The sequence below is a fragment of the Sminthopsis crassicaudata genome, chromosome 1 (assembly GCF_048593235.1).
Source record: "Sminthopsis crassicaudata isolate SCR6 chromosome 1, ASM4859323v1, whole genome shotgun sequence".
Classification (NCBI taxonomy): Eukaryota; Metazoa; Chordata; class Mammalia; order Dasyuromorphia; family Dasyuridae; genus Sminthopsis; species Sminthopsis crassicaudata.
The window spans coordinates 451,301,440-451,318,611 of NC_133617.1; the positions used below are offsets into that span (position 1 = coordinate 451,301,440).

General features: G+C 34.2%; 1 protein-coding gene across 24 annotated transcripts in view; it reads right to left on the bottom strand.

Annotated features, from left to right (window-relative positions):
• Positions 1 to 17,172, bottom strand: part of ELAVL2 (ELAV like RNA binding protein 2) — a 211,329-nt gene that overhangs the window by 94,375 nt on the left and 99,782 nt on the right. The window lies entirely within an intron of this gene.

Sequence of the window (17,172 nt, forward strand, 5' to 3'; positions counted from 1 at the left end):
TTTGGATTCTGGGAGGGAAGACAACTGACAACTTCCCTCAGGGCTATTCTATTTCCATATAGCTCCTGGTCTGTGTTATATGTTTTTGACTGTACAGTCATGTCCATGTGTTTTATATGACTTGTTTGTCTGTCACTTGTCTGTGACTTGTTTGGTTCAGAGCTCTGCTAAATTAAGAAATTAAGAAATTTGGGAATTAGTTAAAATTTGCTTGTTATTTTAAACTTTTTAACCTGTTGTATTAATTTGTGAGTGAAAGGAACAAAAAGGCTAAACAGTTTTTCCTTAAACCAGGTTTTCAGAGCCTGATAGAGTAAAGGTAGGGTGGAGTAGGGATTTTTTGTCTTTAAAGGTAAAGATTAAACTCACCCTCCCTGCTCTCTGCTACTTCAGCTATGGAGTGCCTAGTTAGGGGGGCCTTCCGAACCCACTGCCTCTTTGGAAGTGAAGTGGGGGAGGGGAGGGTAGCCCCGTGGAATTTCTCCCCCACACACACTAAGTGTGATGAAGCCTGCAGAGGCTTGGCTTTGGCAAAAGATTTGAAGAGATAGGCCTGATTTTAAGAAACTGACTGATGTATAATTTGGCACGACTATTTTTAAAAGTTTAAAGGATATTTTAAAAAATCTTTCAGATTCTTTTCTGTAGAATTGGGTATTCTGTATAAGGTTAATTGATTGTATCCTGAAGTTATGCCCATCATGTAAAGGGCTTCTGAAAATAAGTTTTTTTTCCTTGTCCTTTTGAAAATGTTTCTGTTAAATATGAAATATAACTTGTGAACTTACTGAAACAACTTTATTGATGTTATCAATATGATGTTATAGTATTTCTAAAACTTTAATAGTTTTAATAACCTCTTGGATTCTTTTATGTGATCTTAGGATATTCTGTATAAGATATTCTAAGTTTTAATTGATTATTGTTGGGTCATTCTAAGGTCATTTAAAGAGCCTCTGAAAATATTATTTTGTTCTTTTGAAAATGTTTCTGTTATGAATAATATGTAATTTGGATTTGTGTACATATTGGGTATTTTTAAAAGCAAACTTATTTGTATGTATAATGTTCACTTATGGAAACATCTATTTAGATATGAAGGAAGTGAACTTACTGAGACAAATTCTTACTGTTACAAATATTAGGTTATGGTAAATATCTGTTTAGGATTTGTCTGAAACATGGTTAATAGAATTTGTTATAAGAAGTAAAATTCCTTGGTTTTACAACTAATACTATTTGGGAGTTTGAAAGCTCCACAATTAGTGGGACAATTAACTGGAGTAAAAATGAATTAAAGCTATTTTATTCTGTCTTGCTGAAAGTTAAGTTATAACTGCTCGTGATATATTGTTATGTCCCTGCATTTTTTTCCTCCTGTGACTGATTTTTATGATCAGAGAAACAGTCAATAGAAACTTTTGATGCAATTCAATTATGTCATACCTTGCTATTTCCAATCTGGTTATATGTTGTTATACTTTGTTGTTTCCAAACTGGTTATATGTAATCATTATATCCTGAATACTTGGCAAATGAGTATTTACCCTGGTCATCTATCTCTTACTGTGTACATTCAAGTTTTTAAAGGTTTCTAAATAATGAGAGGACAAAAGCCAAACTGCTATTTTATTTATTGGAAAGCTGCTGGCCAATTCATACTGGCCTCTTCACATTTTGTATCAGTCTGTTCTGGCCAATTCATACTGGCCTCTTCACATTTTGTATCAGTCTGTTCTAAACTTTACTTGTTAGATTTGTGTTTCTTGTTCTAGATTTTGGGCAAATTACAGGTCTTGACTTGCTTCTGGGACCTAGATCAGTTTTGATTGTCAGCACACTAGGCCAACAAATATATCCTTAGCATGGACTGAAAGTCTCCTTCCAGCGCCCAGCCTGAAGCAGTTTTTGTCCGTTACTCCTGATGGACTGATATGGGGAATTTAGGAACCCAGATTGGGTCATCTATTACTGTGTGTTTAAAATTTGGGATGAATTTGTTAAAACTGTATAACTATTGCTGCATGTTTGAGGGATTTTTAGGAAACTTACTGTATTAGTCTGCTAAGTTTAGGAATTTTGATTCACTCTTGGGATTTATATATGGAATGGTCATTTGATAACTCTGTTCCGAGAGGGGAAAAAAAAAAAAAAGGAGGAAGGAAGCTGGTTGAAACTGATTAGGAAATTGCTGATTGAAACTAGCCAGGAAATTGGGAAGTGATATATTTTTCTTAGGTACTTCTGCCCTACCCCTTATTTCATCAGTTCAGATTGAATTGGAAATTATTTAAACAATTCTTTTTGTTTTTACTCCTTGCTTAAAATTTACTGGACCATTATGATTTGCTAGTTATGTTTTAACTTTGAAATCTCTTATTCTGCTGGAATTGCTCTGCCAGACTCAGTTTTTGGGATTTTTTAAAAACAACCAGAAATCAGACACCTGTCCTGGGACTGGACAGATCTCTATGATCTGTTTCTCCACTCCTGTTACCCTACTTCCTTTAATTAATATTTCAACATTTTGATATTTGGGGTTGCCTGCCTTGGTCAAACTGCATAATTTGCTCAGAAATCTGTTTCCTAGTAGCAGCTCCTGTTCTATCAAGAGGGGACAGGTGGAGCTACTCAGGCCCCACTTTTTCCCCCCTTTGGAGTCTCTGACAGACTTGGGGTGCCCTCTTAGGATGGGCAGCAGAACTGTCTTGAGCACTGCTACTTAGCAGAGGCTGAGTTAAATGCATAAATCACCATAGACCTAACTCACAGTGAACTGTCCATCTCAAACTGTATTCTGGCTGACATGCTCTCTAACAGCAGAGGGCCTGCTATTTCTGCAACAGGGAGGCCTATGTGTCTCCCTAAATGAGGAATGCTGTTTTTATGCTAATAACTCTGGGGTCATCAGGGAGATACTTATCCTTGCCATAAGTCCTTGCATTTTTCCAGTTTTAGTTTGGTTTATTTGCTTTACATAGGGTTGGTCAAAATTATGGTGCTAAGACCTTCTAGAGGAAGGTAATTCAATGACTTGAATAATTTAGAAGAGAGAGAGTATGGAATGTTATACCACAGTTCGCTTTTATTGTCCTGGCTCAATTTTATCCTGACCAATCTTGACTCAGTTTCTCTAATTGTTCTGTTTCAGTTTATAATTATAGGCTCAAAGCTCAGTCCTGTAAAACCTCCCCTACTTCTTTATTCTGATATTTGATAAGGATAAAGGATCTTATGTTTTAGAATATCTCCCTATCCCAAGCTATGGGAATGTCATTTCCTTCTCCAGTTCACTTTACAGATGAGGAAACTGAATCAAACACGATTAAGTGACTTTCCCAGCATCACAGAGCTATAAGGGTCTGAGGCCACATTTAAAACAAAGGCTATAGCAACAATATCTTATTCTGACCTTTCTATGAGAAGAAATTTTTGTTTGCTTATCTTTACTGCAAATAAGTCATATTCTCAATGGTATGCGAAAGGTTTTCTTCTACTTTAAAAACTGTATGAAGCCCTGATTCTTTTAATTATGAGAAGTCCTCAAAGGAACCAATTCTATTACAGCAGGTTGGTACATAAATGCTGACTATAAAAGGAAGACTATTTAAATACTGTAGACTTTGCAAAAAGAGCCTTTAAAAAGGCCTCTACTAAGCAGTAATAGGGGTAAGAAGAATTTACAACCATCCCAATGATATGTAATCCACAGAGTAAGTTTAGCAGTTCATGATAAAAGTTATTTTAAAAATCTCTTCACAATAGATAATGTAGAACCTGCAACCTAAATCATAGAAGTGCTGGGTAAGAATAAACATCTGTTTTATTTTTTTTTTCCTGTTAAGGAAAAGCCTATCTTATAGAAAGGCTCTGTCAGATATAGGGCATTTTGTCTCCTTAAGAAAAATACAAAATGGCCTAGTTTCTATACTGGGCAATCTATATAACACAAGCAGTCTTTTCAAATACAATTCATTTCTTAGGTGGAAAATGTAGTTATTTCTAAGTGTCCAAATTTAAATTTCATTACAGGTATTTACCATACAAATAACTATTTTGGGGGAAAAGAACTAGCTTATTACTTCATAAACTGATAAAAGTAAATGTGCCATTCTCTTTTAATGCAAATGTATGTGAACAGGTATCAGTATCTGTTAAAGTGCCTTAATTACTCATCAAATAAGTTTATTTTGCTTGTTAATTTCTCAAGTAACATAGTAATACAGTAAAAAAAAATGCATCAAAACTGAAATTAAATAGTGTAGGTTTGAATCTTGTCTGTCATTTATTATCTATCTATTCTTTCTTGCACAAGTCATACATAACTTCTCTTGGTCTCAGTTAACTCATCTATAAAATGAAAAGGTTGGACTAGCTATCAGGGGCTCTCAACTTGAGGTCCATGACTTTTTTTCATAAGTTTTCATAGTGATAAAATATCACTTCATTCAATACTTCACACAGCAGCTACTTTTCCATAAAACCTTCATAGACTTAATGTCTAATTTCTCCACAAACTTTGTCTTGTTCTTATCACATCATGCCCTGGGTTATATTTCTGCATAGAGCTTATTGCCCCCCCTACTCCTAAAAATTATTTTATTCCAAGATTAGATAAAAACAGGGAGAGGTTAAGAGCATAAAGGTAAGTCCATGATATTAGGGAAAAGAGCAACGAAATAAGAATTAGAAGGCCCAGAACCAGCTCAGATAAAACTAGATTTGATCATCTTTGACAAATCACTTGATTTTTTTTCTGGGCCTCAGTTCTGTCATCTATGAAATAAAGGATTCAAAATTTACATATGTTTCTTAGAATCTGAATCCTTTACAATTTTCAGGAAGATATTCGAGAATTCTTTCTAGTATAGAGGTTTTCAACTTTTTTTGGGGGGGAGGGAGCATCATGTGTTTGGAAGTCTGGTGAAACTTATAGATTCTCTCAGGATGTTTTTTGTTTTGTTTTGTTTTGTTTTAAATACATAAAACAAACCACAAATAACCACAAAGAACACTACACTGAATACAAAAATAAACTACTTAAAACACAAAGTTGATGGATGACAGGGTAAGAATCCTCTCTAAGTCATTCTTCTCATTTTCTAGAATAAGTGAGATTCTTGAAAGTGAAGTGAGTAGTCCAAAGTTATCAGGGGATAAAGTAAAAAGAAACCAGGCTATCTATTCTGACTACAAATCAGGTGTTGTACTGTCTCACATTGAAAAAGGTCCAACCTTGCTCTAACACCTTTTTTTCCCTTCCCTAATTTATACTTATTCTCAAGTAGACACTGGATTTGGAAGACCTTACTTTAAATTGGCCCCTGGCCATTTTACTGTGTGTAATTTTAGGGGGATTTATTACTATGTAATTTCCCCTGCTGTAAAGTGAAGCAGAGGGAAGAAAGGAAGACAAGGTAGGAGAGAGTTGAGATAGCTAGTATAAGTAATGGGAGCCCTGAAACTCTCTAAAACTTCTTTAAAGAGAAAGTCTCCCTGAATCCAAGACAAACAGCTTCATTCTGTTATCTAGGTGGGGCTAGTTGAGTTCTTTGGAGATTCTAACCCCATTGAATTGGAGATTAATCAAGAAACATTCATTAAATTACAGCTTAAACTCCACCCACCAGCCCCCATGGGGAGCAGGCCTTGGGTTGTAGCCAAGGCTTCTATTATAAAAAGAGACTATTTTAAAACCAGTCCTTGCAGAGGACCTCATGCCATGCCATGCCATGCCAAGGAAACCTCTGCCCACTGAAATAACACTCTTTCAACCAGTATTATTAATCCATATTATTAATAAATTAATAAGTAATAAATCAAACCAGCATTATTCATCAAAATCACACAGCCTAAAATATAAAGTTGAAGCTAAGTCATGTCCCCAGTATTATCAAGAGATTTCATGATAGGGTATTATTGATAGGGTATATCTCCATTCTTAGAATAAAACTATTTTCTTATTCAAAAATGCCATCCACAGTATCTATATATGTTTAGAGAGAAAAGCTAGGAGCTGTCTTGGCTAGTATGAAACATAATTTTAACTAGGATGATAGAAAAAAAGTGCTTTTTATTTGTTTTTGTTGTTGTTGTTTTTTTTTGTAATTTTGTTTTTTAAAGAAATCAGGTCCTATGTGGAGGTGGCCATGAAATTATGATTTATTATCAGTAAATGTTTGGTTTGTATACCTGTTTTATATACCTATATACATTTTCATATTTACAAATATATACCTAAAAAATTTCTTGGACGAAAAGGGGTTGCCAGTGGAAAAATATTTAAGAAACCCTGGTATAGAATGACAGCAATATTGTTCTCTTTTTTTTTTTTTTTTTTTTTTTTTTTTTTTTTTTTGAGGCTGGGGTTAAGTGACTTGCCCAGGGTCACACAGCTAGGAAGTATTAAGTGTCTGAGTCCAGATTTGAACTCGGGTCCTCCTGAATTCAAGGCTGGTGCTCTATCTACTGCGCCACCTAGCTGCCCCCAACAGCAATATTGTTCTAAGAACAACTGTGAACAACTAAATTATCCTGGAAATTACAAATATTCAAATACACTACAAAGGACCTAAGAAGGAAGATGCTTTCCACTCCAGGGAAAACTAAATATAAAGGAATATGCATAATATACTTTTACACATGTATAGGGGTGGGGAAAGAGGGAAAGAGATCGTTCAGAATTTAAAAAGTAATAAAACAATAAGTAAATGAATAAAAGTATTATTTGAACAACTATAACAACAACAACAAAAGAAATCAGTTCCTGAAAATGTCTTTTGAGAAACCATTGGCTTATCTGAAAGTACAGATAATACAAAACACTGCTTATTCAACTTTTTATTAGAGGGGCCAGCAGATTTTTCTTAATCAAGTTTTAATTTCTTCAAAAAACACATAAGTTCTGAAATTATAGTTAACTATGGCCTTATGTAGACAAAATCACCATTTATCTAACAACTACAAAGAATAGATGTGAGGGGAAAGCATGATTAATTAAAAAAAAATACATGTAATCAAATTCTATATTAGCAACACCAAGCATATCAATACAATTTTTAAAAATTACCACAAAAATCACATAATTTGGATAAATCAACTTCTGAAGCCCTGTTAAGTGACAACTAAAGAAGTTTATTTAGGTTAGTCTTGTTTTTTCAGCCCTTATAGTTTCTCTTTAGCAAAGTTTAGAAAACGTCTAGGTGGGGCTAGTTGAGTTCTTTGGAGATTCTAACCCCATTGAATTGTAGATTAATCAAGAAACATTCATTCAATTACAGCTTAAACTCCACCCACCAGCCCCCATGGGGAAGCAGGCCTTGGCTTGTAGCCAAGGCTTCTATTATAAAAAGAGACTATTTTAAAACCTATAAAAGCCTATTAAAGCCTATAAAAACAATTTTCATAAAGGTAACTTGTTATAACCTCAGAAAAGGAAAGCATAGGCTATATTTTAAGATCTTAGTTTTTTCCCTCAAACTTTTAAATCTCAAATCCCTTTCATTTTAATAATTCTTATTTATTTTGGCCTTTATTTTTCAGTATTCCTCTAGAAAAATGCTTTTTAATAAAACCTTTATTTTATATTTTATCCACCAATAAAAAGGAGGAGATCCTAATTGTGTAATGACTAAATTGAGTTGAAGAACCTTAGTTGAAATTCCAAAGCAGGCACCTCATAACAATGTGACCATGGACAACCAAGACAAATTAAAATCTTATTGCATTTTAGAATTGACCAACATATTCACAGATATTACTTATTACTGTATCTTTATAACTATTCTGTGAGATAAAATTACAAATATACTCCCATTCTGTGGGTAAGAAAAATGATTCTCAGAAAGATCAAGTAATCAAAATAAAAACAAAAATGGGAATCTTTAAGTTTAAAAATGTGAATCCTTTAAAATTATAGAATGTCAAGATATTCTTATTCTATGTAAAATATGAATCTAAAACTTTGATATACTTTGACAACTTTGAGATGACTATGCTTGCATTTCTATTAAAATAGCTGGCATTTTTTGTTATCACTTCTCCTTTGTTCTCTACATCAGGGAGGTGGATACCATGACATGCAAGTGAATTGGATTTAAGTGAGGGAAGACTGTACAAGATCACTTGACTCACTTTCCCCTCCAGAATTATCTGAGTCCAATGACAAGATATAGATCAAGACTAATGAAGATTGTGACTACACAGGATACTGATGTTTATATTATTCAAGCAGAAGAAAGGCCCTATATATAGTTTTTCAGGTGTACCTTGATTTTAAAGTTTCTAAAAAATGTCTAGACAAAGAAAATGACAGTTAATCACTGACATATCTGTACTTTAAAGATATATGAACATATCAGGGACTATACCCAGTGAAGTTTCCATATATCAATGGACTCTGAAATCTTCTAAATCCAGAAGATGCTCACTCAGGACTGAAGTAGTATAAAATGGCACCAATCCATGTAGCTGACCAATGCATTTCTTCTACCATCTTTTCCTAATCACTCAAAAATCAAGGAATAAAGGATAGTTAAGATCATATTCCAAAAGAAAATGATCATTTCCAATAGTACAGGTGTCTACTAGAAGTGCAGAGGAGATCTGAAGGACTGAGTTGCCTTCATGACTAAAAACCTTTTTAACAATGACAGGAATGATTAAATACTTTTAAACTAAGTTGTCTAGGAGCAGCTAGGTGGTGAAGAGGATAAAGCACCAGCCCTGAAGTCAAGAGCACTTAAGTTCAAATCTGGCCTCAGATACTTAATACTTCCTAGATATGTGAACCTGGGCAAATTATTTAATCCCAATTTCCTCAGCAAAAAATAAATAAATAAATAAGTTTAGATCTTTAAAACTGAACAAGTCATTAACCAAACACTTTTTCTTAAATTTATAGATTTTTTAGAAACTAAAAACATCCAAAACCTTCATTATTATAACAAGAAAAAATAAAGGCAAAGGTACAATAATCAAGCAGTTTTATCAATAAGGAATGACCTTTCTTTAGGTCTGAATATTTTCCTGGACAAGGAATACCACCTGACAGACCAAATTGTATAACTATATAAACATTTATTACTTAATTTTTGAAAGCTCTTTGATTAAAAAGTAATTAAAGTCTTGATATTAAATATCAAAGAATTCTAAAAATCAAATGTTAGTTACCAACCCAGTATACTATTTTCTAGGATAAATACAGTAGCATTTATTCTAGACAGTCTATAAATTATCATGAAAAGGAATTATCTCTTAAAAGGGTCTAGAAGTAAATCTAGTTCAAAGAATCTTATGTTATTAAATTACTTGAGAAAAACAGTTCTGCCAGCAACTTAATGGATATTATTTAGGGGGGGGTGTTTTTTGTTTGTTTTTTATAGAGTGTAAGAGAAAGGAAGGAATTGTAACTCTTATTTAAGGCAGAAAATCATCTAATAATTCAGGTAATACTTAAGAGTGTGAGAGCAGCCAAAAAATATTTCATAAGAAATAAATGAAATTCAATTCATATCAAATCACAGACAAAAGTCAGGAGAAAGTCTCTTTTAGAATCACATTACTATAATTGTCTATTACTTTAAAAAAAATAATGAATATAAATTTTTAATATGGTAATATTTGTCTTTTCAATAGAAGGTAAAACTTGAGGAAAGGAAAAAAAATTTGGAAGCTAAATTTTTAAGCTTTAAAATATTTAAATAAGGGGGAAAACCACCACAATACAGTCATTAGTGGCTTTGAAAGTTAAGGTGAAAGTACTGCCATCTATTGAGGTAAATGAAAGATGACTTCAAAAAATGAAAAATGACTTCAGAAAGATTCCCTTTGCACTTCTTTTTTTAACTTGTTAACCACAATTTTGAAAAGTCCCTTTTGAAACTTTTGATTGTGTGTCAGAAGTGAAAAATTCTCCCCAACACTAAGTTCAAGTTAGGCAAAGTACTGGACCTTCACCAGAGTTGATGTATAAAGTAAAGTCTATATAGAAAAACTCTGACCTATAAAATCTGAGGTGGGTAGAAGACTGGAGAAGAACATAATAGTTCATAAGCAAGAGCTACTATATTTACTAATACAAAAATTCCAATAGCAAAGTATAATGATAGGAAGAATATGACTTTCAAAGCTAAAAATAAAATATAAAATACAACTTACGTAATTTTTTAACAGGAAAAAAATTTTGAAGTGAATCAATCCATCAATGGGATTTTGTTGTTTTTTTAAAAGACATTTACATAACACTTTGAAGTTTACAGAGCACTAATAAATCTAATTTGTGCCTCACAAGCATGCATAGTAGGAATTTTGGATGGTATCTTTTCTTACAGATGAAGAAACAGACTCAGAAGATTATATAAATTAGCCATGATCACAAGTTTTGAGTATCAAAAGGGTAAATTTGAACTCTTCCTGATTCCAAGACAAGTATTATGCCCTCTAGAACTCTCTCTCAATTTTTGATCACTGACTAAAATGTATTAAATGAATATGTACAGTGTTCAAATTAAGAAAATATGAACAGGGCCCATAATTCATATTCCTTTTCATATCCTGCTTTAAAGTCTTTGGGAATTCATAAAAAGTTATTCTCCAATAATATTAAGGTGGTTGGTATTCAAAAATACAGATTAACCATAGTTTGGAAATATTATCACCTTTATGGAAGCTAGCAGTCTAGTAATAAAATCTAAATAATTTATATAACAGGGATGTCAACCTTAATGCATAAATGGAACCTCGAAAAAGTACTGAGGTAATTATCTCAAAAAAAAAAACAATTGGAATCTGGAATTTTTATGAAAGGAATCTTTATGAAAGATTTACTTGAAGATATGATGAGAAGGTATGGACAGTTGCTATCTGTACAGATAGAAGGAATAACCATAAAACCTCTAATAGAGAGGAGTATCAAAAGGTAATGAAATACCAAGTCTTTTAAAAATAATCATCTTAAGATATTCTTTTCTTTTTTTTAAAACCAATTAATTCATTTTGAATATGTCTATGGGACAACTATACTTACTATTACAGTGATGTACTATTACTACTCCAGTATCTTTGCCAAGAAAACTCCAATTAGAATCATGAAGACTTAGATGTGACTTGAGACAAAAACCATTATTGTACCACCCCATGAAACAATAAAAAATTAGGTAGGAGAGCCCAGTAGTAGCAGAAGGACCAGGTAATCCTTATCTAAGCCCTGGCAGTGGGTTCAAAGGAACAGGTGCTATGGGGAAGCTCATCCTTCAAACTTCTAGCTAACTGATACTCTTTTCTCAGATCCACCCAATATCTTGTCTTTGCCCTCATTCTCCATTTCCCAAATACTTTTGCCTAAGCCTCCTCTTCTTCAGCCTTACTATAAAACATACATGCTTGTTCACAATACTAATTGTGGAGAGAATCATCAAATATTGTCGTTTTGGTCAGATAGAGCATTAAAACGTAGTGTTCTTTGTTGGTTTTCTGGAGGTCTTGGGAGCAACCTTTGTTTCAGCCAAGTAATCACCACAAGAATAGCCAGGTGTTAAGTCCAAGTCCTTTATTATCTCCTTCACAATCTAATTTTCTTGCCTGGGGCCAGGGCTAGCATTCTTAGAGGCCTTCTTGATTTTAGTGGAGAAGCTAAGGAGGACAGCCTGCCACCAAGGTAGTGTGAGATGGGATGAATGAATCTGGCTCTCCTTGGCTGCGAAAGCTTAAGCTCCTGCCTCCAGTCCTCTTGTCTTTTCTGGCTCTGAATGAAACTGGCTCTTAGTCTCTACTTATATTGCTCTACAATGAGTATAAATCAATCATTACATCACTAGGAAACCATTATTGTTATAAGATTAAATCTATCATGCTGAACTCAGGGAACTATTAATCATCATGCTAAGCTAGATAACCATGTCTCATCAATCCCACTGACTTAACACCTTGTAAGAATCCTTGTTTCAGAGTTCTGGCCCATAACATCTCCCACTTTCTTATTTTAGAACATAAAGTGGTCACACCCTCCCTGACTTCTCAAGGAGGTGAGAACCCCAAAAAGAAGGTGATCAAGCCTTCCCTAACTCCTCAAAAAAAGGGTGAAAACACCAAAAAAGGAGGTGATCACACTCTCCCTGATGTCTCAGGAAGAGAGATGAAAACACCAAAGGAAATGGGGAATCAAATCAGATTATCAGGTTTCTTAAGGGTCTCATTAGAACCAGATATACATAAATCCATCAACATGGAAGGTATTACAAATAAACAGCATGAATCAACATGAGGAATTATGCATGTCCATAAGTCCTAGTAATAGTCCAAAACCAATATATTATCCATTACTTCATGTGTCTGGGAATCCAATGATTCCTACAAGTTTTGAAGTCCTGTATCAGTCTTAACAATTTTTCATCTCAGGGAAATCAATGATCCCTGCAGATTTTGAAGTTCTGTAACAGTCTTATCATGCCATATTCTTTCAGTGTCAGATGTTCTTAAAGTCTTCTCCTTGTTTTGCATTTTTTTTTTCCTCTTTTTCTGTCTCTCTCCAATAGACAAGGAGAATACGGCTTGTACCCATCTGATTCATTCTCCATCTATAGAAATACAAGCAAACCCTTTTTCCAAGCAGTTAACTTATCTAGTTCCTCCATTCACCACTTTCTGGATCTCTCCTCATCACCTGGAGATTATACTGGAGCTGCGTGCACTGGACACTGCCCTTTTGTCGGATTAAAAAAGCTATATTCTCCCCAATTGTAATCCCTTTCTGCCTTCTGATTGCTTCTCTGCTGATTGATCATAGAGTACTGAAGTTCTAAAGACTCTCTGGGTGTAAACTCAGCTGCCATCATGCTTTTTGTTTGAGGTCTTTGAGCTGAGCCCCGCCTCTCATTTCCCTGGGTCAATCTATATTCTGAGATCCAGTGGAAGCCCTTTTTGCATAGGGTTTTGGGTCTTATTCTCTCTTCTGTTTTCTCACTATCTCTATGCCTACATTGAATTTTCAGATGCCTTATTTTATCACAATGAAAGCATTGATGAGCCTCTCGAAGTCCCTTGCCAACAGGGACCCTTGTCTTCCCATGTTCTGAATCACAGCCTGGGTATAAAAGGCATTTGTACCCATTGTGGCACAGCACCTTATGATCTCCTCTAAAGGAGCATCCTTGTGTAGTCCCCATATAATTCTTCTACAAATCTTCATTAGCATTTTCCTTAGCCAGTTATCTTATCATAATTCCTGTAGCTGGATTTTCACTGATGGTTCGTATGACAGCTATTTGCAGATGTCCCACAAAATCAGCAAAGGGTTCATTTGGACCTTGCTCTATTTTCCTAAAGGCTTCTCCTCCATCTTTTCCTGAGAAGGAGCCCCATGCTTTGGTAGCAGCAGCAGCAGCAGCAGCAATTTGCTCATATACTATCAAAGGGTAATTGATCTGTACTGAAGTGTCTGCATACTGACCTTTACCTCCTAGTTGTTCAAAGGTGATTTGTATATTAACTCCAGTTTGCCTATTTTGTTGGGCTACATACTTCCTAGTTAGTTTTATAATGGCATCTTAATATAAGATGATGTAGCCTTATAAAGAGTGCAACTCTTTTTTAAATCGTTAATAATTTCCAGATAAAAAGGAGTGTATCTTCTCCTGGCCTGAGCTGAAGAGTCAAACTCTTCAAATAACAGGGTATGCATTCATAAAATTAGATATACCTTGTCCTCCTTTTTTAGCTTTAACTAGTGCCTTTTGTAATTTTATCAAAGGCTGCTTCATAGGTGGTGCTAATTGTGTTACTGTTCCTGCCCCTTCTCTTTCTCCCTCCATCCATGAAGGGCTAATTGAGGGGAGTAGGTCGGGGTTGGGGAATGCCCTAATAGCTCCTGCTGTGAAGCACCACATTCCTTAATTTCATCAGAATTGTACTTAACTCCATTTTTGTCTAATTCTTCATGCTTTTCACCTAGTTTATTAGTATCCTCCCCCTCCTGGTCTTTCTTCTTTTTTTGTATTCTAATACTTATATAATTCCTTAAAGTCAATTGTATTAAGTTATATGTATAAAATGTTTCTTTATGAATTGAATTGATATCAGTATCATTGTAAATATTCACTTAATTGCTCTCCTACTAATTTCCACTCCTCTGGATCTAATTCTTTTTCCTTAGAGAACCAAGGAGATGTGTATTGTAATGTTTCTAAGAGTAGAATGCTCTACTCCCAAGATACAATCAATCCTTGGTTTTTTATTAGTCTAATCATGCTTTCAATACATTTTCCTTGAGGTGGAAAAGGCTCCTTTCTAAATATTTGTCCCATTTCAGCTGAAACACTACTTTAGCCCTGTACAAAGTTTCCTTCTTGTCTATTTTTGTACTTACCCTAATTTCTGGGTTATGGAGACTTTTCCACTGAACTCAGGGATCAGAGACTTTTCCACTCAAATCAGGATCAAAGACTTTTTCCACTGAACTCAGGACTGGAGACTTTTCTATTGAAATCAGGATTGGAGATTTATTCCACTGAACTCAGGATTGGAGGCTTTACTACTGAAATCAGGATTGTATCAACCTGGACTGCCGATTGTAAATCCTTGGCCCCATGTTGGGTGGCAAAATGTAATGTTCTTTGTTGGTTTTCTGGAGGTTTTGGGAGCAGCCTTTGGTTCAGCCACATAATCATCACAAGGATAGCCAGGTGTTAAAGTCCAAATCCTTTACTATCTCCTTCACAATCTAGTTTCCTTGCCTGGGGCCAGGGGCTAGCTTTCCTAGAGGCGTTTGGGAGTCTTGGTTTCAGTGGAGAAGCTAAGGAGGATAGCCTGCCACCAAGGTGGTGTGAGATGGGATGAATGAATCTGGCTCTCCTTGGCTATGAAAGCTTGAGCTCCTGCCTCTAGTCCTCTTGTCTTCTCTGGCTCTGAATTAATCTGGCTCTTACTCCCCCCACTTATATGCTCTACACTGAGTATAAATCTCAATCACTATATCACTAGGAAACCATTATTTGTTGTAAGATTAAATCAATCATACTGAATTTTGAGAACTACTAATCACCAGGCTAAATTAGATAACCATTGTCTCATCAATTCCACTGACTTAACACCTTGGAAGAATCCTTGTCCATAACACTAAAAGATAAAGATCTCTTCAGACATGGTGATTTGACCTATCAACATACCCTCAAGCCTGCCTATAATGTGTTGTCTCTTCTCTGATAAAATGAGAGTTCCTTTAGCACAAGGCTTAGTCTCTCTATATGTGTGTGTGTGTGTGTGTACACAACAATAACATTTAACAAGAAATACTGAGTTACAGCATTATCTCTAAGAGATCAGTCATAGGTAAAATACATCTTTTAAAAAGCTTAACTTGGGTTGGATAATTATCTGGGGACCCAATAACTTAAGAGTAGAAATAATTTGAATAAGTAATATAAATGTATATGATGATTCAATGAAACACACATTATCTTGACTTAATCACTGCCAACCATCTTGCTACCAGAAAATAACAGTCAAGAACTCTCTACATATTGGCTTGCTCAACATCAAAAATTAAAATGAAATAAAAGCACCAAAGTCTATGATGATGTTTCAATATATAAAGAATCTGTAATTTTTACACATACTTTCCTCGATATTGATCATGGCCTTCCTAATCTAAGTAGGTCGCCTTTGAATACAGCCAAAATATTAATTTCCTTTGTCAACAGATATTATAGATACATACATACTCCAATGATACCGTCACATTCATGCTTTTTTCTTTCACAGTCATAGCTTTAAAGTTCAGGCAGCAGAATTAAAGTGAAATAGAACTTTAAGAGGTCTTCCTACTTCCTGACCCCGCTCCTAAAATAAGTTAAATTGCTTATTTTGGGAATTAGGCATTTCAAAAGTGAAATGGGGAAAGTTTTCCAAGGAGTATAAGTTCCATGATGGATACAAAGAGCAAAACCTTTTAAAATTCCAACAGGAAAATTTAGATTAGATGTTAGAAAGAAATTTCTGATTGTTAAGGCAGGTATTCTGATGTGATAAAAAGAAAAGGAAAGAAAAAGAACAGAATTGTTTTGAGAAAAGTCACAGGGACTGCATAATGCTCAGGGTTGAAGTGGAAGTTCTCCAAAGACTGCAGTCCTCTTGCAAGCTTTGGCCTAGATTTCCTTAAACTTTAATCTAGACGTTAGCTTGTCCTGGTATACATCACTTTCAACTTTTTAATGAGTTGCTATTAACTCATTAATACCAGGAAAATACACTAACCAAAACATCCTCTTCCCTAAACATTAACAGTAAATGTCACATCATGCTAATTCTTTGTGATATGCTAAGCTCATAATGTAGAACTCACTTTCTTCCTTATGTTTCATTGGCAGAACGTTGAAGTATGTCTAAGAAGCCATGAAAACCAAATTGATGCCAATTCAACTACACCAATGATAACCATTTTTCATGTTTCATAAATTATGATATGTAGGGATAGGTAAGAACCAAAAGGAAGATGAGATGAACTTCCATGAAATATATCAATTTGTAATAAAAAGAGGTTATTATATTTTCTTGACCAAAGTTTTAGAAATTTTTTTTTTAATCAGACATATGATTTTTATCACTTTAAGGAAACTTTCAGTGAGGAGATTGTTTGAAATTATAAATGCTTTAGCAGATACCAATTTATATGTCACTTAATATCAACAAAGATCACATACTTAGTATCGTTACTAAAATTTTTACATTATGATAGAAGAATTTTCTTTTTTGTTAAAGGTTTTTATATTCAAAACATATGTATATAATTTTAAATATTCACATTTTCAAAATTTTGTGTTCTAATTTTTTTTCCTTCCCTTCTTCCCTTCCACCACCCCTTTCCCTAGACATCAAGTAATCCAATATGTTAAGCATGTGCAATTTTGATAGAAGAATTTTCAAGCAGCTTTTTGGACACATAGCAGTATTTTTGTACTTGTAATAAAATAAGAATTTATATATTTTGCTTTTCATTTTTTTTTTAGAAGCAAAACAATAGAGGGGGTGGGAGGGAAGATGTTAGTCTTATAATTCTAATTATTTGTGAATTTCCTTTGCTTAATGTGATTATGTTTTAAATAATAGCTCACATTAATGCAATGTTCTTATAGCACTCCTCTCTTTATGTGGCAGCCATATGAACTAGTATGATAGTAT